The sequence below is a fragment of the Schistocerca nitens genome, chromosome 3, assembly GCF_023898315.1.
Source record: "Schistocerca nitens isolate TAMUIC-IGC-003100 chromosome 3, iqSchNite1.1, whole genome shotgun sequence".
NCBI classification, from domain to species: Eukaryota; Metazoa; Arthropoda; class Insecta; order Orthoptera; family Acrididae; genus Schistocerca; species Schistocerca nitens.
The window spans coordinates 636764672-636788799 of record NC_064616.1 but is presented as its reverse complement, the minus strand read 5'-3'; the positions used below and the strand labels follow the sequence as shown (position 1 = coordinate 636788799).

Genomic DNA, 24128 nt, shown 5'->3' with positions numbered 1-24128 from the left:
ACCTCGGATGTTAAGTCCCATAGTGCTCAGAGCCATTTGAACAACGAAACAAACTTGCCAAATTCAGACAGACGAAAAATCGCCAAGATTGGCGATATTTTACAGAAGCTCTAAATTTAGCGCGGACTTCAATGCGAGATGCTTTTAATAGTTTCCACCAATGAAACTGTCTCGAAACCTGGCAGAAATGGTTCAAATGCCTCTGAGCACTATGGGACTCAACTGCTGAGGTCATAAGTCACCTAGAACTTAGAACTAATTAAACCTAACTAACCTAAGGACATCACACACATCCATGCCCGAGGCAGGATTCGAACCTGCGATCGTAGCGGTCGCGCGGTTCCGGACTGTAGCGCCTAGAGCCGCTCAGCCACTCTGGCCGGCACCTGGCAGAAAATCCAAAGAGATTCTGGTCGTATGTGAAGTATGTTAGCGGCAAGAAACAATCAATGACTTCTGTGCGCGATTGAAATGGAGATACTATCGAAGATAGTGCTGCCAAAGCTGAGTTACTAAACACAGGCTTTCGAAATGCTTTCACAAAAGAAGACTAAGTAAATATTTCAGAATTCGAATCAAGAACAGCTGCCAACATGAGTAACGTAGAAGTAATTATCCTCGCAGTAGTCAAGCAACTTAAATCACTTAATAAAAGCAAGTCTTCTGGTCCAGACTGTATACCAATTAGGTTCCTATGCTGGTGCATTAGCTCCGTACTTAAAAACAATCATATACAACCGTTCGCTCGTTTAAAGATCCGTACCCAAAGACTGGAAAGTTGCACAGGTCACACCAATATTCAAGAAAGATAGTAAGAGTAATCCACTAAATTACAGGCCCATAACGTTAACGTCGATATGCCGCAGGATTTTGGAACATATATTGTGTTCGAACATTATGAATTACCTCGAAGAAAACGGTCTATTAACACACAGTCACCATAGATTTAGAAAACATCGTTCTTGTGAAACCCAACGAGCTCCTTATTCACATGAAGTGTTGAGTGCTATTGCCAAGGGATTTCAGATTGATTCCGTATTTCTGGATTTCCAGAAGGCTCTTGACACTGTACCACACAAGCGGCTTGTAGTGAAATCGCGTGCATCTGAAATATCGACTCAGTTATGTGACTGGATTTGTAATTTCCTGTCAGAGAGTTCACAGTACGTAGTAATTGACGGAAAGTCATCGGGTAAAACAGAAGTGTTTTCTGGCGTTCCCCAAGGTAGTGTTATAGTCCCTTTGCTGTTTCTTATCCATATAAACGATTTGGGAGTCAATCTGAGCAGATGACGCTGTTGTTTATCGACTAATAAAGTCATCAGAAGATCAAAAGAAATTGCAAAACGATTTAGGAAAGATATCTGAATGGTGCGAAAATTGGCAGTTGACCTTAAATAACGGAAAGTGTGAGGTCATCCGCATGAGTGCTAAAAGGAATCCGTTAAACTTCGCTTAAACGATAAATCAGTCTAATCTAAAGGCCGTAAATTCAATTAAATACCTAGGAATTACAACTACGAACAACTTAAATTGGAAGGAACACACAGAAAATGTTGTGGGGAAGGCTAACTAAAGACTGCGTTTTATTGGCAAGACGCTTGTCCGTCCTTTTTTGGGGTACTTTCCCACGGTGTTTTATCCTTACCAGATAGGATTGACGGAGTACGTCGAGGAAGTTCAAAGAAGAGCAGCACGTTTTGTATTATCGCAAAATATGTGAGTGAGTGTCACTGAAATGATACAGGATTTGGGCTGGACATCATTAAAATAAAGGCGTTTTTCGTTGCGAGGGAATCTTCTCATGGAATTCCATTCACCAACTTTCTCCTCCGAATGCGGAAATATTTGGTTGACACCGACCTACACTGCGAGAAACGTTCACCACGATAATATAAGGCAATCAGAGCTCGTACGGAAAGATATAGGTGTTGGTTCTTTCCGCGCTTATACGGGACTAGAATAATAGAGAATTGTGAAGGTGGTTCGATGAACCGTCTGCCAGGCACTTAAATGTGATCTGCAGAGTATCCATGTAGATGTAGTATTGGTAGAATAAGTAAGTATTATAATGTTGTTGAGTCGTCGTGAAATCGGAGACCATTTTACTGCCACGAAACAGACCTTCCAGGGGACGTAAAATAGGTTGAAAAATAATTGCGTATTTTGACAGCAGAGACAGTTCTAGCCTGGGGTTCAGTGTCTATTCATAAGCTATCTCTGTAAAGTTGATTCCATCTCTCCTGCGGACGAAATTCTAGATCACCTAATATATTTTGGTTATCGTATCACTGAAATCGATTCTAACAGAAAGAGGTCTGCGGAAAATACGTCATTTGTTCGTCAGCATGCCAGACGTATATTCAGTCCAATGAAGAGCTGTTGTATGCCTACAGCTGTAAATTACCTTTAATGGAGTAAGCGTTCTTTTATTAAATGGGTGCAAAATATGCCACGATACTTTGAAATTGGATTGTTCGAGTAGGTTTTTGCGTCTATAGCACCAATAATGTTAGGAAAATGGGTGTTTTTATAGAATTGTTGAGCAGTGTACAACTATTCGTCTTCACATTTCCCTGGCATAACAATAGGCTGCAAAATATTCCATATTTCAGTGCATGTTAATTTCACTATTTTGCGGATTGTGGTGGCACCAATCAAGTAGTTGTATGAAAGATCGTTAAATCTTGATCCGGTTGTTAGATACCTGAAAAAGTTGCAATACTTCATGAATTTGCATAAATGATTTAAAGTAACAGAATTTTAGGTAGTTTTATCTTTATTCCATGAAAATAAAATCTACAGAAATGTGAAGTGTTTTAATGCATTTTTCCCTAGGAGCGCTGGTACAACAAAAATTAAAAAAAATGTAAGGACATGCTTTGTGAGAGAATTGCGTGAACAAGAATCAATGAAGTCAGGGCAGCCAGCGGAAAAGTGTTGAAAGTACAAATTTTACGATCAACTTTTGTTTCTTCTACAAAGCGTGCAAGTACGTGAAACAAGTGGAAATGCCGAACGAGTCCTAAGGGATGAGGAACACAAGGAAATAATGTTCAAAGGCCACCTGTCGTTTGTTCTCCACATTCCTTCTCCAATCCAAATAAGAAGAAGAGTTATGAGGAACGTCTACTCGATATACTTCCGAGAGAAAGAAAGAAACTTCATCGCACATGAATGACCCTGAAACATGTTTTGCATTGTCTCTTGTGTCTATGCAGACAGCAATACCAACTCACCGAAAGATCGATGCACAAATTGAAATGCTTCAGGTAATAAGACATTTCCAGAGACCATGTCCACTAAATGACACACATGATAGTTTTAGTGGTAACGTTGGGTATTCAAATTTCTCCACCCCTGTGTGTCACCGAGCGAGGTGGTGCAGTGGTTAGGACGGTGGACTCGCATTCGGGAGGACGACGGTTGAAACCCGAGTCCGGGCATGCAGATTTAGGTTTTCAGTGATTTCCCTAAATCGCTCCAGGCAAATGCCGGGAGGGCTGCTTTGAAAGGGCACGTCTGACTTCCTTCCCCATCCTTCCGGAACCCGATGGGACCGATGACCTCGTTGTTTGGTCCCCTTTCCCAAACCAACCAACCCTGTGCGTCTGTTGACTGGTACGTCTATGTCTAAGAGTCAACCCACGACTGGGAACGGCTCATGCACCGCCCTTACTTTTCATCAAGATTGCGGCAGTGTATAGTCATACCCATCTCATTTTTCTGTGCTTTCAGATGGGTTAGAAACCATGCACGATGTCACTGCGCACAGCAATGTCTAAACTTTATACCTGCACTCATCATCTGCACTCATCCCACAAACCACCACCACCACCACGCTCTGCCGTTTTCAGTCTGTTGCTTTGGATATATTTATACAAAATGAAACGATTACTTTTGTTCACTGGTGTTCTTGAATAATAAATAATAATAAACTTAATAAAAGTAGTATAATTTTATGCAACCTAGCATAATGTAACACCGAGCCTCACTTCCGGTGAAATCACCTGTCGCATATTTGTATTTTGGTAGGTGATGGCACGTCCCAGAATTGTGACTAACATGTCAAATGATGTTACACTCATGCGGAAATAGCTGAAGAATTTCTCTGGGTAGCGTCTTAGCTCTTTAGACATAAGCGGGTGTATCCAATACTTCGTTTTCCGTTGATTTTTCCCGTTTTGCATTATAGGAGCACAAACCACTGTAACCTCAAAAGAAAAATCCACCTAAAAAACGTGCACTTGTCGACTCCGCTACAAAAACCCGTGAAAATGAGTCTGCTGTCAGGAAACAGTTGCTCATCGTGTGCGAGCTCTCAAAAACAGAAGTAACTGGAATGCTACAAAGTTGAAATAGTTGCGTAACAAATATTTTCCCGTGTGCGCCCGCCCACGGTCGATGTCGCCTGTTCCTCTGCAGACGGAACGTATCGACACTCCACCCGCCGTCGCCTTGGTTACCGACGGCGTCTCCTCGACTATCGTTGCTGGTCTTACGACTCACGTAATAACAGTAAGTCCCCGGAGACGGCAGTTATCGTTTGTAGAACCTGTTGCCATTGGTTCGCTGTTAATAATCTTAATGAGAACTTTTTAGTAAACTACTGTATACACTAGTAAATTCTGTTGCCATTATGCTAAGAATTATCTATCGAGTTCTTATATTTTGTACTACAATCACGCATGTACAGTACTTTTGTCGCGCTTCTCTACGCATTGTATCTGACTGGCTACTAGTGACGTCAGGCGGAAAGCGGGGGACGGAGTCTCGTCTACCCCGTAGCATCGTCACACTATCCAGCAGTTGACATCCAAGTCTCGTACATACGGTCCCTGGGGTCTCTGGTCCGTGTCACCGCCTCCGCCTTCCACATTTGGGTATATCATCAATTATTTGTTGTTGTTACTTTCAATTCTTGTTTAGACATCCCACTAAGTCTCTTAACTTACTCTTATTAAAGAGTACAGTGTGATGATGGTCTAAAACAGACTGAAACTGGTCACCATTTTTAAATAAATGTGTTTATGCGATCAAGACTGCTTTTTAAATTTTTGTATTTAATAAATACTTTTCTAAGGCATTGACCCGGAATTTGCCTTAGGCTATTTGGGGAAACCACAGAAAACGTAAATCCGTAAGGTCAGGCGGGGAATTGAAGCACCGGTGTCCTCAATACAATTCCAGTGTCTTACCACTGCAGCACTTCACTCGTTGTGGCAGTATAACATCAAGTAAGTTACATTGCAAGTCACATCTACACTAGTTGCTTTGGCATTGGTACTCTGACACTCTTCACCGGGAATGACGCCTTCTGCTACTCCAAACGTTTCTAAGCTACAATTTGAGACATACGCATCGAAAGCATTGCTTGTTTTGCTTCCTGACCTTGCTGATCCACTGCGATATTTTCTCCGAAGTAATACAGTGAGTTAACAGCTACACATTCCAGGCTTTAATGCTTTTCTGTGTGCGAATCCCTTGGTTGTTAGTTTCATTCCATCCAAAGAAACTAAGACCTCACCGTAACAAAGGCTGTAACGCTGCTTTGTATAAGACGTAGCAACAGTTTGTACCTCCCCCTTCTTAGTGTCAGCGAACGAGGTGGCGCAGTGGGGAGATGCTGGAATCGCATTGGGGATGACCCCGTCTGGCCTCCCAGACTTGAGTTTTCTGTATTTTTCCTGAGTAGATTAAGATAAATACTGCGGTGGTTCCTTTGCAACGGCATAACCAATTTCCTTCCCCACCATTCCCCAATCCAAACTTGTGCTCCGTCTCTAATGACTTCGACGCCGACGTGCTTTAATCCTGAGGGGCCGATGACCTCAGTAGTTTGGTCCCATTAGATCTTACCAAAAAGTTCCAAAATTTCCAGTTTCCTTTAATCCTGATGTTCCTTTCTTTTTCCTTTTCAGGGTGGAATGCAGAATTTGTTTAAACACGTACAGAATGGATTATTTTTAATCACGCCCTCATTGATGTAAATCTAACAAATTTTAAAACATAAAACTCACTGTACTGAAATTACTATTTGACTGTTCAGTATTAGAAACATGCTGTCTTGTTATTTATGAAAAACAATATCCTGTAATTTTTAACCAGGCTGTCCGATACAAAGTAGCAATTACTTGTGGAAACTTCCATAAATTGCTGCTCAGTATTTTCATTTTTCTCATTGTGTACTTTTAAGTCGTGAATACCGCAAGGAGACCTGAAAGAATATATTTCTTCAAATGTATTCAAAGACGTAATCAGAACATGATGGGGATGTGCACGAAATAGGAAACATCGGTAGGTTGTATACCTGCGCTAAAACGTATGCTCATAGCAACGAGATAAAGTGTGAACTATCAATCGCCAGTGGTTTTGTACAGCCTTTATATCTCTATAATTCTTTTTAACTGTAATGTAAAAATTTCCTCAATACGTTCAAGTACTTCTGACGAAGATAACTTTACAGTTGTTGAAACCGTGATCAAGGGTTGTTAATAAACATTTATTCCTGCAATTAGTTGGCTGATTTCCTCAAATCATTCAATTCTTTAGTTGATTAGGTTTACTCATTTTGCTTTTGTGGCAAATATATAGCTGCAGAATATAAGTGCGTGAATATTGTTAAATAATACTGAGCGTGTATGTTCGTGAGGTTGACGTATTACGTACCGTACTCACATTACCCACCTATTTTTCGCATAGAATGACATATGTTCTCGAACAAAATTCAGAACACGTTTGGCAGATGTGCCCACATTCACCGTCCTATCACCTTCAAGTGACAGATAACCGGTGCGAGCGAAATTTATAAGCTACACTGAGGCACCAAAAAACTGGTATAGGTATGCGTATTCAAATATAGGGATACGTAAACAGGCAGAATACGGTGCTGCAGTCGGCAACGCCTATATAAGACAACAAGTGTGTGGCGCAGTTGTTTGATCGGTTACTGCTGGTGCAATGGCAGGTTATCAAGATTTAAGTGAGTTTGAACGTGGTGTTATAGTCGGCGCACGAGCGATGGGACACAGCATCTCCGAGGTAACGATGAAGTGGGGATCTGGATTTTCCCGTACGACCATTTCACGAGTGTACCGTGAATATCAGGAATCCTGTAAAACATCAAATCTCCGACATCGCTGCGGCCGGAAAAAGATCGTGCAAGAACGGGAACAACGATGACTGAAGAGAATCGTTCCACGTGACGGAAGGTCAACCCTTCCGCAAATTGCTGCTGATTTCAATGCTGAGCCATCAACAAGTGTCAGCGTGCGAACCATTCAACGAAACATGATCGATATGGGCTTTCACAGCCAAAGTTTCACTCATGTAGGCTTGATGAGTGCACAACACAAAGCTTTAAACCTCGTCTGGGCACATCAACACCGACGTTGGACTGTTGATTAGAAACATGTTGCCTGGTCAGACAAGTCTCGTTTCAAATTGTATAGAGCACATGGACGTGTACGGGTATGGAGACAACCTCATGAATCCATGGACCCTGCATGTCAGCAGGGGACTGTTCAAGCTGGTGGAGGCCCTGTAATGGTGTGGGGCACGTGCAGTTGGTGTGATACGGGACCCTGATACGTCTAGATACGACTCTGACAGGTGACACGTACGCAAGCATCCTGTCTGATCCCCTGCATCCATTCGTGTCCATTGTGCATTACGACAGACTTGGGCAGTTCCAGCAGGACAACGTGACACCCTACACGTCCAGAATTTTTACAAAGTGGCTCCAGGAACGTACTTCTGTGCATAAACACTTCCGCTGGCCACAAAACTCGCCAGACATGCACATTATTGAGCATATCTGAGATGCCTTGCAACGTGCTGTTCAGAATACATATCCACTCCTCATACTTTTATGGATTTATGGGCAGACCTGCAAGGTTCATGGTGTCAGTTGCCTCCAGTACTACTTCAGACATTAGTTGAGTCCATGCCACGTCGTGTTGCGGCACTTCTGCGTGCTCGCGAGGACCCTACACGATATTAGGCAGGTGTACCAGTTTCTTTGGCTCTTCAGTGTATATACGAAAAAGGCCATAAGTGCGTACTATCAGAATTATGGCCCTAATTTTAACGGGGGATCGTTTTTTCTCCTTAAGTACGAGGTCGAGATAGTAATGTTTCCTGTAAGTATCTACAGCCGGGTGGTTTGTTTGGCGTAGCTGTAACCTTTACTACCATACAGAGTGCTCATAAACAGTCTGAAAAGCTTATAAGCGTGTTGCAGTGTAGGTTGTGTTGAGAAGTAGATGTTAAGTAAAAAATTTATACGTTGCTACCTGTGCGAGTTTATTAGCATTAAAATTTGCCATTCAAGCCGTTTCACGCGCAAATTCAAGCGGCCTGCCAGAGACGGCGTCCCCAAACATGTCCTTCGTTATGGTTCTTGAAATCGAACAAGACAGCGATACAAACATTGAACCTGGGACAGCAGTGACGACCGAACCCGAGCCAAAGGCTGAGCAGTCTCGTTCGCTATCATCTACGCTGTGAGGAAAACTAACACTAAGTGTATCTGCAGGCCATTTGAATTCGCGCGCGCAACTGTCTAATAAGCTAACTTCAGTGCTAATTAACTCGAAAACGGCGCAACGTATCGAATTTGTTTCTTAACAATTATGTATCACCGCAATCTACCCTGCAACGCCCATACAAATTTTTGAGACTGTTTCTGACCACCCTGTATAAGGAAAGTCCTTTAACGTTGTTTCCAAAAATCTCGTAATGTACTTGACCTATTCACTTCAGATTTTTGCACGGTAGCTGTAATAAACGTTCGGAGGTGCATAGGCTATATATTTTAGTGTATATTTATAGTATCTAAAGGAGAAACGTTTGCAGAAAAGCTCAAGGGCGTGACCGATTTACTTCAATAATTGTGCGATGCTCTAATAAAAATTTATACTGACGTAGGCAATATATATTTTTAAAGAAACAATTTGCTGGTTTTCTGTTAAAACTGACTGCAAGAATAAATGCGTGTTAACTTTTTCACAGTCAGTTTTAACTATGATAGGAGGGCATTCAATCCACTAGGGAAACGGTTTATCTCAAACATATTCTTCATCTTTATATATAATTTTAAACAAAAATTGTATATACAACAAAGTGCTGTTTTGTTTTCTTCCTCGCAGTAGGTTTTAGCAGAAAATAGGAAAGTAGTTTTTATGGCTCACTGGCTCATGACCAAAATTCTACAACGGACTGGTAATCGTCAGAAACCCTCTAATCCTTCCCGTTCGCAGATGAAAACTATGAAGAGTACTGTCATTGAAGCTACTGTCCCCACAGATCCAGCAGCTGCAGAGATCTTTGTCACATCTCGTAAACGAACCATTTTCCCATTCATTGTAAGCGACTTCAACACTCCAGTCAAGGTTTCATTGGCAATAACAATGAACAAGGCTCTAGGTCAGAGAGAGGGTGGATGAGAAGCTGGATAGGGGAGAGAGGGAGGAAATGGACAGAGGGAGCACTTCCAAAGTGAAGATGAGGGCCACATCTGACTTAATTCGCTTAACGTATTTCGCGACTGTTCTTTCTGTCGTCACAGCAGCATATCTTAATCCACTGAATAATTTTCGGGAATATTTGCAAATAACTTTAACTAATGAGCACTTGCGTGGCAGTTGATGTAATTACAGGATTGAGTAAATCGTTCGCTCTGCTGCGCCAATGTGAGCTGTTTAGAAACTTCCTAGGAGATTGAAAGTGTTACGGACCGAGACTCTTGTCCGAAACCTGGACTTTCGCGGCCCATGCTCTTACCGACTGAGCTATCCAGGGAGATTGAAGACCAGTCTTCACAGCTTCAATTCTGCCACTGCATCTTTCCTACTTCCATTTCACCTAGGTTTTGGTCAAGCCATTTCTCCATAATACACGGTGTCCCAAGAGGAATGGTCAATCAATGTTCAAGGGTACGACAGGAACAGTCATTCGAAGCAAAAAATCTAGTAAACATGGCCACCTCAGAGCTATGAGCACTATTTGGTCTAAGCTACTGTGAAACACATATCTTCTACTGAAAAAGTGCTCATAACTCTTAAGGTATGCACTTTGTTTACCAGAAATTTATGTTACTACCACCTCTCTAAATTGGAAAGCAAAGATCTTGCAGCAGGCGAGATTTGTTTCTCAGTATCGAAGACTAATATGAAGACCTCATAGCTCTTAAGGTATGTGTTTTAGAACCCAGTTTTCTAGACCTTTCTGCTTCGAATCGTTCCTGCCATATCCCTGAATATTGAACATTCCTCCTGGGAGACTCCGTACAATTTGCCCAGGAGTAGTAGTCCACCATGGTATACACTTAGATGACTAAAGTCTTCTAGGGTACCTCCTACTATCGTGTCGGACTTTCTTTTGCAAAGCATAGTGCAGCAACTCGACTTGGCATTGATCAACAAATTGTTGGAGCCACCACTAACTTGTACAGTGCCTTGTCGACAAACTGGGTCGTGGCTTCGTGGGGTCTGCTCCATACTCTAATCCTACCATCAGCTCTTATCATCTGAAATCGGTACTCATCTGACCGGCCCACAGTTTCCCAGTCATCTAGGGTCCACCCACCAGAGTCACGAGCCCAGGAGAGGTGCTGCAGGCGACGTCATGCTGTTAGCAAAGGCACTCGCGTCGGTCGTCTGCTGCCACAACCGATTGGCGCCAAATTTCGTCGCACTGTCCTAGCGGATACGTTCGCCGTACGTCCCACATACATTTCTGCTGTTATTTCACGCAGTGCTGCTTGTCTGTTAGCACTGACAACTCTACGCAAACGCTGCTGCTTTCGGTCGTCAAGTGAACCCTCCGGCCACTGCGTCGTCCGTGGTGAGAGGTAATGCCTGAAATTTGGTATTCCCGGCACACTCTTGCCACTGTGGATCTCGGAACACTCAATTCCGCAACGATTTCCGAAATGGCGTGTCCCATGTTTCTAGCACCAACTACATTCCGCGTTCAGAGTCTGTTAAATCACGTCGTGCGGCTATAATCACGTCGGATACCTTTTACATGAATCACTTGAGTACAAATGACAGCTCCGCCAATGCACTGCCCTTTTATACCTTACGTACGCGATACTACCGCCATCCGTATATGCGTATGTCGCTTTCCCATGACTTATCACCTCATTGTAGAAGAGAGCTTTTGTGAAGTTTGGAAATTAGGAGAGATATACTGCCGGGAGTGAGGGTGTGAGGGAGGGTCGTAAGTTGTGCCTAAGTAATTCAATCGCTAAGAAGATTCCCACGGAAGTAAACGTACCGGGTTTGAGTTCCAACCCGTCGCAAAGTTTTAATTTGCCAGGACATTTCAATTAGAATAGCGACGCAATAAAACCATGTCATCTTTGTATCAATGAAATCAAACTGATACACCAGTGTTTAATTGACGACAAAGTCATAACACTCATTTAATAAACCGATTCAGCCAGTACCCAGCCTGAAGTTGACGGAAAAGGTTATCTGTATTACGAAAATGAACACACACGTGCGGTGAACCGACTGCGACAGGGGAAAGATAGAAACGAGCAGTCGTTATCAAATGGCGTGCACTTTTACATCCTATTGAACGAGGTGTCGCACTGGTAAGACACTCGATTCGTGTTAGGGAAGATAGCGGTTCAAATGTTCGTCCGACCACCACAAAAGAAGATAAGACACGAACTACCTCGTTTGGTGCCTATTCAGGATGGTGGCGGCGGCGGCGGCGGCGGCGGCGGCGGCGGCGGCGGTGGTGGCGGGGCAGTGGTTCCACTGCTTCTGAAAGACACTGCAAACAACACTATTCCTGTTCTCAGTATTGTCTGCCTGACATTTACCATTCTTCACGAGCGTTTTGCGGGTCATCACTTAACTTTTGATTGGACAGCACACCAATTGTCATTAATCCTACAGCCATCGTATTTGAGCTGTGCGTGCTTCGGATTCTTATCTTGAAAACTGCAGCGCGAAGTGCAGTTCTCAGTTCCTAACATGCATTGAAGAGCTAAAGAAATTGGTACACCCGACTAATGTCGTGTAGGGTCCCCGCGAAGACGCGGAAGTGTCGCAGCACGACGTGGCATGGACTCGACTAATGTCTGAAGTAGTGCTGGAGGGAACTTACACTATGAATCCTGCAGAGCTGTCCATAAATCAGTAAGAGTACAAGGGGGTGTAGATCTATTCTGAACAGCACGTTGCAAGGTATCCCAGATACGCTCAATAATGTTCACGGCAGGGAAGTCTGGTGGCCAGCGGAACTGTTTAAACACAGAAGAGTGTTCCTGGGGGCCACTCTATAGCAATTCTGAACGTGTGGTGTGTCGCATTGTCCCGCTGGTATTGCCCAAGTCCGTCGGAATGCACAATGGACGTGAATGGATGCCGGTGATCAGACAGGATGCCTGCGTACGTGTCACCTGTCAGTGCCGTATTTAGACGTAACAGGGGTCCCATATCACTCCAACTGCACACGTCCCCCATCATTACAGAGCCTCTTCCAGCTTTAACAGTCCCCTGATGACAAGCAGGGTCCATGGATTGATGAGGTTGTCTCCATACTCGTACACGTTCATCCGCTCGATACAATTGGAAACGAGACTCGTCCGACCAGGCAGCATGTTTCCAGTCATCAACAGTCCAATGTCGGTGCTGACGGGCCCAGGCGAGGCGTAAAGCTTTGTGTCGTGCAGTCATCAAGGCTACACGAGTTGGACTTTGGCTAAACCCATATCGATCATGTTTCGTTGAATGGTTCGCACGCTGACACTTTTTGGTGTCCCAGCTTTGAACTCTGCACCAATTTGTGGAAGGGTTGCACTTCTGTCACATTGAACGATTCTCTTCAGTCGTGTCCTGTTCTTGCAGGACGTTTTACGGGATTTCTGATATTCACGGTCCACTCGTGAAATGGGGTGTACGGGAAAATCCCCACTTCATCGCTGCCTCGGAGATTCTGTGTTCTATCGCTCGTATGCCGACTATAACACCATGTTCAAACTCACTTAAATTTTTATAACCTGCCATTGTAGCAGCAGTAACCAGTCTAACAAGCGCACCAGACACTTGCAAGTGCCGGCCGGAGTGGCCGTGCGGTTCTGGGCGCTACAGTCTGGAACCGAGCGACCGCTACGGTCGTAGGTTCGAATCCTGCCTCGGGCATGGATGTGTGTGATATCCTTAGGTTAGTTAGGTTTAATTAGTTCTAAGTTCTAGGCGACTGATGATCTCAGAAGTTAAGTCGCATAGTGCTCACAAGGGAACCTCCCCATCGCACCCCCCTCAGATTTACTTATAAGTTGGCAGAGTGGATAGGCCTTGAAAAACTGAACACAGATCAATCGAGAAAACAGGAAGAAGTTGTGTGGAACTATGAAAAAAGTAAGCAAAATATACAAACTGAGTAGTCCATGTGCAAGATGGGCAATATCAAGGATAATGTGAGCTCAGGAGCGCCGTGGTCCGGTGGTTAGCGTGAGCAGCTGCGGAACGAGAGGTCCTAGGTTCAAGTCTTCCCTTGAGTGAAAAGTTTACTATCTTTATTTTCGCAAAGTTATGATCTGTCCGTTCATTCATTGACGTCTCTGTTCATTGTAATGAGTTTAGTGTCTGTGTTTTGCGACCGCACCGCAAAACCGTGCGATTAGTAGACGAAAGGACGTGCCTCTCCAATGGGAACCGAAATCATTTAATCGCAAGGTCAAAGGTCAACCGATTCCTCCACAGGAAAACACGTCGGATAATAATTGTCTGAAAATAAAAAATTAAACTTTTCACTCGAGGGAAAGCTTGAGTCAGGGACCTCTCGTTCCGCAGCTGCTCACTCTAACCACGGGACCACGGCGCTCCTGAACTCACAGTATCCTTGAAGTTGCCTATCTCGCGGATAGACTACTCAGTTTGTATATTTTGCTTATTTTTTTCATAGTCCCACACAACTTCTTCCTGTTTACTTGATTGATCTGTGTTCAGTTTTTCAAGGCCTATCCACTGTGCCAACTTATAAGTAAATCTGAGGGGGGTGCGATAGGGAGGTTCCCTTGTCAGAGCCATTTTTGAACCATGCACTTGCCTTAAATAGGCTTTGGCGACCGCAGCGCCGTATTCTGCCTGTTCACCTATCTCTGTATTTGAATACGGATGCCTATACCGGTTTCTTTGGTGGTTCAGTGTAGTATCGCTACGAAATATGAGCCCTCGATACCCACCCCTGGTGACTATACACTACTGCGAAGTTCAAAGAAATGGTTCAAATGGCTCTTAGCACTATGGGACTTAACTGCTAAGGTCATCAGTCCCCTAGAACTTAGAACTACTTAAACCTAACTAACCTAAGGACATCACACACATCCATGCCCGAGGCAGGATTCGAACCTGCGACCGTAGCGGTCGCGCGGTTCCAGACTGTGGCGCCTAGAACCGCGCGACCGTAGCGTCGCGCGGTTCCAGACTGTAGCGCCTAGAACCGCTCGGTCACTCCAGCCGGCACTGCGAAGTTCCAGAAATCAACAGTCGCCATCTGAACGATAGAACTTTCTACTCTTTTTTGCGCGGCAGTAACATGTGTATTCAGTTGTCCAACCCCTTCCTTTACTGTTCATAAATAAGAGCTAATATTTATTTATTTTTGCAATGTTTTTCGATGAGTACAGTCCATTGAGTTCGCATCCGCTAAATACAAATCTCCCTGATTCATTTTGTTTACCAGAATGGAGAAAACAGACAAACTTCTATACTATGCAGTCGATCTCAAGAGACTACCAATTAGAAAATTATATGTGCAGTTTATTTACAGATTTTTAAGAAAATTATTGTCAGATAATTTATGAGTTTATGTGTTAGTAAAGAAACCTTCTTATCAGGGGCTTCTTTATGTTTGTTACAGAGAAAAATATGACTGGGCAACAGTGTACTTTGTCGCTCGGAAATTGCGTGGAAGATGTGGACAAAATGACGAATGGAAAGGTAAGATGATATAAATTTTTTTATATACGAGGGTAAGATCTCAGTACCATACCAAAGGATAGCTTGAAAGATTGCGAGAATAAGCCCAGTGTTTGCTTGCTGTCAGCCATTGTAACTCTTCTTCACGATATTAATATATTATTGATGGTATTAATGACCAATAGTTCTTCCGTAGGCTGAGAACTTCTAAGTAATGTTTTAAATTTGTATTGCACTAATAGATAACCACGATATAATTAATTGCAATTTCCTGGTATTTATATTTATTCTTTACCGTTTATTTACACAAAAAAAATGGTTCAAATGGCTCTGAGCACTATGGGACTCAACATCTTAGGTCATAAGTCCCCTAGAACTTAGAACTACTTAAACCTAACTAACCTAAGGACATCACACACACCCATGCCCGAGGCAGGATTCGAACCTGCGACCGTAGCAGTCCCGCGGTTCCGGACTGCAGCGCCAGAACCGCTAGACCACCGCGGCCGGCTTATTTACACATTTTAAGTATAATTGTTCAAATGCCTCTGAGCACTATGGGACTTAACATCTGTGGTCATCAGTCACCTAGAACTTAGAACTACTTAAACCTAACTAACCTAAGGACATCACACACATCCATGCCCGAGGCAGGATTCGAACCTGCGACCGTAGCAGTCGCGCGGTTCCGGACTGAGCGCCTAGAACCGTTAGACCACAGCGGCCGGCTATAATTGTTGGAAGGTTTATTCCTTGGAATAATAGTGCATTTCACGTTATATTAGTTCCACACTTTCTTGCCTTTGCTCAAAGTTTTGGATCTTCTTTCTATGCCGATAATATATTGATCCCTCTCCTTCTCATCCGTTGCTTGGCTCCATTGAGACACCATTTGACTATTCCCTGTTATTATTTACTGATGTACTCTTCTACAATGTGGCTAGTAGTTCCTACATTTTGTGTTAGGAAGAATTAATTTGAATCTTCTCGTCTTGGGTGTGACTTGTTGATGATGCCTGTGAATAATGAATGGTTTGTCTGTATAAATTATTATTTTATTTGAACGGCTTTTACCGTAGTCAGAGTATCCAATATCACAAACCTAGATCACAACTATGATCACATGATGTCTGTTAATCCACTTATCTCTGGTTATGTAGTTATGTTTCACGTAGTGTAATCATACAGAAGAGGTTAAAAAGTAAAAAAAGAATAGTAAGGAACTCATCCGTTTCTTACTGGCTCTTTGTTTACCGGGACAGCGTACTTTAATGGCGCAGGGTTAAGGAAAATATTCCGTAGAGCTGGTTGGTTGATTTGGGGGGGGGGGGGGAGAGGATCAAACAGGGAGGTCGTCGGTTCCATCGGATTAGGGAAGGATGTGGAAGGAAGTCGGCCTTGCCATTCCGGAATTTGCCTCAAGCGTTGTAGGGAAATCGCTGAAAACGTAAATCAGGATGGCCGGACGCGGGTTTTAACCTCGTCCTCCCGAATGCGGGTCCATTGTCCTAACCACTCCGCCAACTCGCTCGGTTTCCTAAGAGTTTCACGCTGGTTTTATACAGAGTGCACATTAATAACACTAACGAAGTGTAGGGACTGATTTCTGAATGGAAATGGAGGAAAATAGGTCTTATGAACATGTGCCCGGATATGGACGTTGTACGTGCAATGACAACAAATCGTCCCGGAACAGAGTACAGAGCTGCATCGCATCCATGTCACAACAAATGCGCAAAGTGGTCTCCATGGGATGCAATGCACGCGTTCACATATCGCATTATGGATTGCCGCACTCTTTCGCACGTTTCGAATCCGGTCACAAGAGTAAAACCCGGTCCTCCAGATCTGGTGTACGCACAGTCACTGCACGTTCGTCTGTCTGAAAAGACCCATGATCACACAAACGCCCAAAATGGGCGTGAAACTTTGTGTGATGTCTTTGGTGTCTGTGAGGGTACTTATTTTGGTATAGCCGTGCTGCCTTTCGACCGCTTCCATCTGCTTGGCCATACACCATCTTGCCTTGTCCCCGACATGAATACCGAACCATTGTGCCGCTTACACTGCGCTGCCTGCAAACACACAAGGAACGAACGGCACATATTCAGGGGAACGTTCGTTCGTCAGTGCCACTTACCGTGGCAACGATATATTTCTAGACGCATGTTCGTAGGACCTTTTTTTCCTTGATTTCTAGTCAGGAATCGGTCCCTGCAGTTTGTCGATTTTATTAATGTTCTTGTGTCGTCGAACTGTGACCTGTATATGCCTTGAAATTCTTTATGGACCCTTCCCTTTTTTCGTTCTCATATGAAAGTAATATAGTACACAAAACCAATATTGTGGCCAATTGTCTCCACAGTCAGTATTTCGTGTCCATTCCTTCTAACTAAACGGCTACACTCAGTGTCACGCTAAACCTGTGCGCAGACTAACGAAACGCGTGGGTTTTCGGTTTTGATGTCAAGGACAGAGTCGCATTCTTTGAAACTGAATAGATCTTCTGTGACATCATGTTGTGGAAATCGTGTTTAATGCTGTAATGATGGAAATCAAAGGGAAAAGACGTTACAGAAATAGCTTCGTAGTAGTGGTCCGACAGTAATCGAATTACGTTGTTCGTTAATGAGAATACATTTTCACTGGAAGTCTGTTTCTGTTTTTATTGAATTGTATACCAAAATTACAATAATGGCTATCAAGAACGAGTTAACTAAGGTGACAATCGTACAGTACACAAGAAACAGCTTTGTTGTTGTTGTTGTGGTCTTCAGTCCTGAGACTGGTTTGATGCAGCTCTCCATGCTACTCTATCCTGTGCAAGCTTCTTCATCTCCCAGTACCTACTGCAACCTACATCCTTCTGAATCTGCTTAGTGTATTCATCTCTTGGTCTCCCTCTACGATTTTTACCCTCCACGCTGCCCTCTAATGCTAAATTTGTGATCCCTTGATGCCTCAAAACATGTCATACCAACCGATCCCTTCTTCTGGTCAAGTTGTGCCTCAAACTCCTCTTCTCCCCAGTCCTCTTCAGTACCTCCTCATTAGTTATGTGATCTACCCATCTAATCTTCAGCATTCTTCTGTAGCACCACATTTCGAAAGCTTCTATTCTCTTCTTGTCCAAACTATTTACCGTCCATGTTTCACTTCCATACATCGCTACACTCCATACAAATACTTTCAGAAACGACTTCCTGACACTTAAATTTATACTCGATGTTAACAAATTTTTCTTCTTCAGAAACGATTTCCTTGCCATTGCCAGTCTACATTTTATATCCTCTCTACTTCGACCATCATCAGTTATTTTACTCCCTAAATAGCAAAACTCCTTTACTACTTTAAGTGTCTCATTTCCTAATCTAATCCCCTCAGCATCACCCGATTTAATTTGACTACATTCCATTATCCTCGTTTTGCTTTTGTTGATGTTCATCTTATATCCTCCTTTCAAGACACTGTCCATTCCGTTCAACTGCTCTTCCAAGTCCTTTGCTGTCTCTGACAGAATTACAATGTCATCGGCAAACCTCAAAGTTTTTACTTCTTCTCCATGAATTTTAATACCTACTCCGAATTTTTCTTTTGTTTCCTTTACTGCTTGCTCAATATACAGATTGAATAACATCGGGGAGAGGCTACAACCCTGTCTCACTCCTTTCCCAACCACTGCTTCCCTTTCATGCCCCTCGACTCTTATAACTGCCATCTGGTTTCTGTACAAATTGTAAATAGCCTTTCGCTCCCTGTATTTTACCCCTGCCACCTTCAGAATTTGAAAGAGAGTATTCCAGTTAACGTTGTCGAAAGCTTTCTCTAAGTCTATAAATGCTAGAAACTTAGGTTTACCTTTTCTTAATCTTTCTTCTAAGATAAGTCGTAAGGTTAGTATTGCCTCACGTGTTCCAACATTTCTACGGAATCCAAACTGATCTTCCCCGAGGTCGGCTTCTACCATTTTTTCCATTCGTCTGTAAAGAATTCGCGTTAGTATTTTGCAGCTGTGACTTATTAAACTGATAGTTCGGTAATTTTCACATCTGTCAACACCTGCTTTCTTTGGGATTGGAATTATTATATTCTTCTTGAAGTCTGTGGGTATTTCGCCTGTCTCATACATCTTGCTCACCAGATGGTAGAGTTTTGTCAGGACTGGCTCTCCCAAGGCCATCAGTAGTTCTAATGGAATGTTGTCTACTCCCGGGGCCTTGTTTCGACTCAGGTCTTTCAGTGCTCTGTCAAACTCTTCACGCAGTATCTTATCTCCCATTTCATCTTCATCTACATCCTCTTCCATTTCCATAATATTGTCCTCAAGTACATCGCCCTTGTATAAACCCTCTATATACTCCTTCCACCTTTCTGCCTTTCCTTCTTTGCTTAGAACTGGGTTGCCATCTGAGCTCTTGATATTCATACAAGTGGTTCTCTTCTCTCCAAAGGTCTCTTTAATTTTCCTGTAGGCAGTATCTATCTTACCCCTAGTGAGACAAGCCTCTGCATCCTTACATTTGTCCTCTAGCCATCCCTGCTTAGCCATTTTGCACTTCCTGTCGATATCATTTTTGAGACGTTTGTATTCCTTTTTGCCTGCTTCATTTACTGCATTTTTATATTTTCTCCTTTCATCAATTAAATTCAATATTTCTTCTGTTACCCAAGGATTTCTATTAGCCCTCGTCTTTTTACCTACTTGATCCTCTGCTGCCTTCACTACTTCATCCCTCAGAGCTACCCATTCTTCTTCTACTGTATTTCTTTCCCCCATTCCTGTCAATTGTTCCCTTATGCTCTCCCTGAAACTCTGTACAACCTCTGGTTCTTTCAGTTTATCCAGGTCCCATCTCCTTAAATTCCCGCCTTTTTGCAGTTTCTTCAGTTTGAATCTGCAGTTCATAACCAATAGATTGTGGTCAGAATCCACATCTGCCCCTGGAAATGTCTTACAATTTAAAACCTGGTTCCTAAATCTCTGTCTTACCATTATGTAATCTATCTGATACCTTTTAGTATCAGGATTCTTCCATGTATACAACCTTCTTTCATGATTCTTGAACCAAGTGTTAGCTATGATTAAGTTATGCTCTGTGCAAAATTCTACAAGGCGGCTTCCTCTTTCATTTCTTCCCCCCAATCCATATTCACCTACTATGTTTCCTTCTCTCCCTGTTCCTACCGACGAATTCCAGTCACCCATGACTATTAGATTTTCGTCTCCCTTCACTACCTGAATAATTTCTTTTATCTCGTCATACATTTCATCAATTTCTTCATCATCTGCAGAGCTAGTTGGCATATAAACTTGTACTACTGTAGTAGGCATGGGCTTTGTGTCTATCTTGGCCACAATAATGCGTTCACTACGCTGTTTGTAGTAGCTAACCCGCACTCCTATTTTTTTTATTCATTATTAAACCTACTCCTGCATTACCCCTATTTGATTTTGTATTTATAAACCTGTAATCACCTGACCAAAAGTCTTGTTCCTCGTGCCACCGAACTTCACTAATTCCCACTATATCTAACTTTAAACTATCCATTTCCCTTTTTAAATTTTCTATCCCACCTGCCCGATTAAGGGATCTGACATTCCACGCTCCGATCCGTAGAATGCCAGTTTTCTTTCTCCTGATAACGACGTCCTCTTGAGTAGTCCCCGCCCGGAGATCCGAATGGGGGACTATTTTACCTCCGGAATATTTTACCCAAGAGGACGCCATCATCATTTAATCATACAGTAAAGCTGCATGTCCTCGGGAAAAATTGCGGCTGTAGTTTCCCCTTGCTCTCAGCTTTAGGCTTAATTATTCTCACAAGCCGCAGTATAAACTATATCAATAGGAGTCAAATGTTTGACATTCACGACACGTGGCTGACAAGCAAACTTTGGTTACCGCTGCTGCTGGAAACATCCAGCTCACACTTACAGGGGTTGGACGAAATATGGGAACACCAAAAAGACAGCACATTACCATGACTAACACTGTGCAGGGAACCGGTTGGTGTTCAAAACAGTCTTCACTTTCTCGGAATGGACAAACACAGGACCTGAATGGTTTTCAAGCCCACCTTATTCCATAATTCCTGAAAAATAGTGGCAATATCAGGTAAGGATGATGGAGGCGACGAATAGCAACCACGCACCCTTCTCTTCAAAGTAGGTCACAAAGGCTCACTAATATTGAGAGCCGGTCCTGGGGGATGCGAGCTGTGTGAATGGCGGCTCTGTTGTCTTGGATCACAGAATCGCCACTCAGAAGTAACCATTGTACCATGAGGTGGGCACGATCAGCCAAAATGGTCACATAATCCCTGGCAGTAATATGAACTTGCAGAGTAACCATTAGGCCAATGGAATACCACGATATGTCCGCCCAAATCATCACAAAACCCCCGCTGTATTTCACTCTTGGGACGTAAACTTGGCCATAAGTTGCAAACCGTTTGCAACAATACTCACGCTACCAAATAACTTTCTCCCATTCCTCCGTAGTCCAACTTTTATGGCTTTGGCACCAAGTTTTCCTCTTATGGGCATTTGTATAATTGATGAATGGCTTTGAAATTCCAGCTCGCCCTATAAATTCCTGCTTATGAAACTCCCTTGCCATTGTTGTTCACAGGGTTCTTGAGTGCCACATTTAGCTCTGCAGTAGATTTCGCGACTGCCATGCTCTCATTTGTCTTTACAATCCTATTCAGGTACAGTCTGTCACCCAACACACACTTTCGTCCACGTTGTGACTTAGCAAATGTCTCTCCGTCTTCCATGTATGCGCTATAAATCTTCGATAAGGTGCCTTTTGCAACACCATACACTTCGGCTGTTTTGGTCACTGAAGCACACGCCATACGAGCACTAACAGTTTGCCCACGTTCAAATTTGCTGGCTTAGCTCCGACGTCATGCACTCACAGCTACATAGAACACTGCTCAGAACACGACTGGGACTTGGCAATGTACTGAGGACACTGCACAGGTGCCGTCCATGGTCAGATACACCAGCGCCACGTGCAGGCCTGGCTAGCGTCTGCATTTATGTTCAAGCATGCATTTCCAGGTCCGTTTCCAAATTTTTGTCCAACCCCTGTATACAGGGTGGCCCATTGATCGTGACCGGGCCAAATATCTCACGAAATAAACGCCAAACGAAAAAACTACAGAGAACGAAACTTGTCTAGCTTGATGGGGGAAACCAGCTAGATGGCACTGCCATAGGTCAAACGGATATCAACTGCGTTTTTTTTTTTAATAGGAACCCCCATTTTTTATTACATATTCGTGTAGTACATAAAGAAATATGAATGTTTTAGTTGGACCACTTTTTTCGCTTTGTGATAGATGGCGCTGTAATAGTCACAAACATATGGCTCACAATTTTGGACGAACAGTTTGTAACAGGTAGATTTTTTAAAATTAAAATACAGAACGTAGGTACGTTTGAACATTTTATTTCGGTTGTTCCAATGTGATACATGTACCTTTGTGAACTTATCATTTCTGGGAAAGCATGCTGTTACAGTGTGATTACCTGTAAATACCACATTAATGCAATAAATGCTCAAAATGATGTACGTCAACCTCAATGCATTTGGAAATACGTGTAACGCCATTCCTCTCAACAGCGAGTAGTTCGCCTTTCGTAATGTTCGCACATGCATTGACAATACGCTGACGCATGTTGTCAGGCGTTGTCGGTGGATCACGATGCCAAATATTCTTCAACTTTCCCCACAGAAAGAAATCCGGGACGTCAGATCCGGTGAACGTGCGGGCCATGGTATGGTGCTTCGACGACCAATCCACCTGTCATGAAATATGCTATTCAATACCACTTCACCCGCACGCTAGCTATCTGCCGGAAATCCATCATGTTGGAAGTACATCGCCATTCTGTCATGCAGTGAAACATCTTGTAGTAACATCGGTAGAACATTACGTAGGAAATCAGCATACATTGCACCATTTAGATTGCCATCGATAAAATGGGGCCAATTATCCTTCCTCCCATAACGCCGCACCATACATTAACCCGCCAAGCTCGCTAATGTTCCACTTGTTGCAGCCATCGTGGATTTTCCGTTGCCCAATAGTGCATATTATGCCGGTTTACGTTACTGCTGTTAGTGAATGACGCTTCGCCGCTAAATAGAACGTGTGCAAAAAATCTGTCATCGTCTCGTAATTTCTCTTGTGCCCAGTGGCAGAACTGTACACGACGTTCAAAGTCGTCGCCATGCGGTTCCTGGTGCATAGAAATATAGTACGGGTGCAATCGATGTTAATGTAGCACTCTCAACACCTACTTTCTTGAGATTCCAGATTCTCGCGCAGTTTGTCTGCTACTGACGTGCGGATTAGCCACGACAGCAGCTAAAACACCTACTTGGGCATCATCATTTGTTGCAGGTCGTGGTTGACGTTTCACGTGTGGTTGAACACTTCCTGTTTCCTTAAATAACGTAAGTATTCGGCGAACGGTCCTGACACTTGGATGATGTCGTCCAGGATACATAGCACACGCCCGTTGGGCATTTTGATCACAATAGCCATACGTTAACACGATATCGACCTTTTCCGCAATTGGTAAACGGCCCATTTTAACACGGGTAATGTATCACGAAGCAAATACCGTCCGCACTGGCGGAATGTTAGGTAATACCACGTACTTATACGTTTGTGACTATTACAGCGCCATCTATCACAAAGCGAAAAAGTGATCCAACTAAAACATTCGTATTTCTTTACGTACTACATGAATATGTAATAAAAATGGGGCCGTGCGGTTAAAGGCGCTGCAGTCTGGAACCGCAAGACCGCTACGGTCGCAGGTTCGAATCCTGCCTCGGGCATGGATGTTTGTGATGTCCTTAGGTTAGCTAGGTTTAACTAGTTCTAAGTTCTAGGGGACTAATGACCTCAGAAGTTGAGTCCCATAGTGCTCAGAGCCAGCCAATAAAAATGGGGGTTCCTATTAAAAAAAAAAAACGCAGTTGATATCCGTTTGGCCTATGGCAGCGCCATCTAATAGGCCAACCATAGTGCCATCTGGTTTCCCCCTTCAAGCTAGACGAGTTTCGTTCTTTGTAGTTTTTTCGTTTGATGCTTATTTCGTGAGATATGTCAATGGACCACCCTGTATATAAACCTCCACTGACATGCAAATTACTCTCAAGC

General features: G+C 43.3%; 1 protein-coding gene across 1 annotated transcript in view; it reads left to right on the top strand.

Annotated features, from left to right (window-relative positions):
• LOC126249690 (kelch-like ECH-associated protein 1B) overlaps positions 1-24128 on the top strand; it is a 461976-nt gene that overhangs the window by 219915 nt on the left and 217933 nt on the right. Inside the window, exon 3 of the mRNA XM_049951369.1 lies at positions 14884-14963. The gene's annotated coding sequence lies outside the window, so the exon portion shown is untranslated. The remainder of the gene's footprint in view (positions 1-14883; positions 14964-24128) is intronic.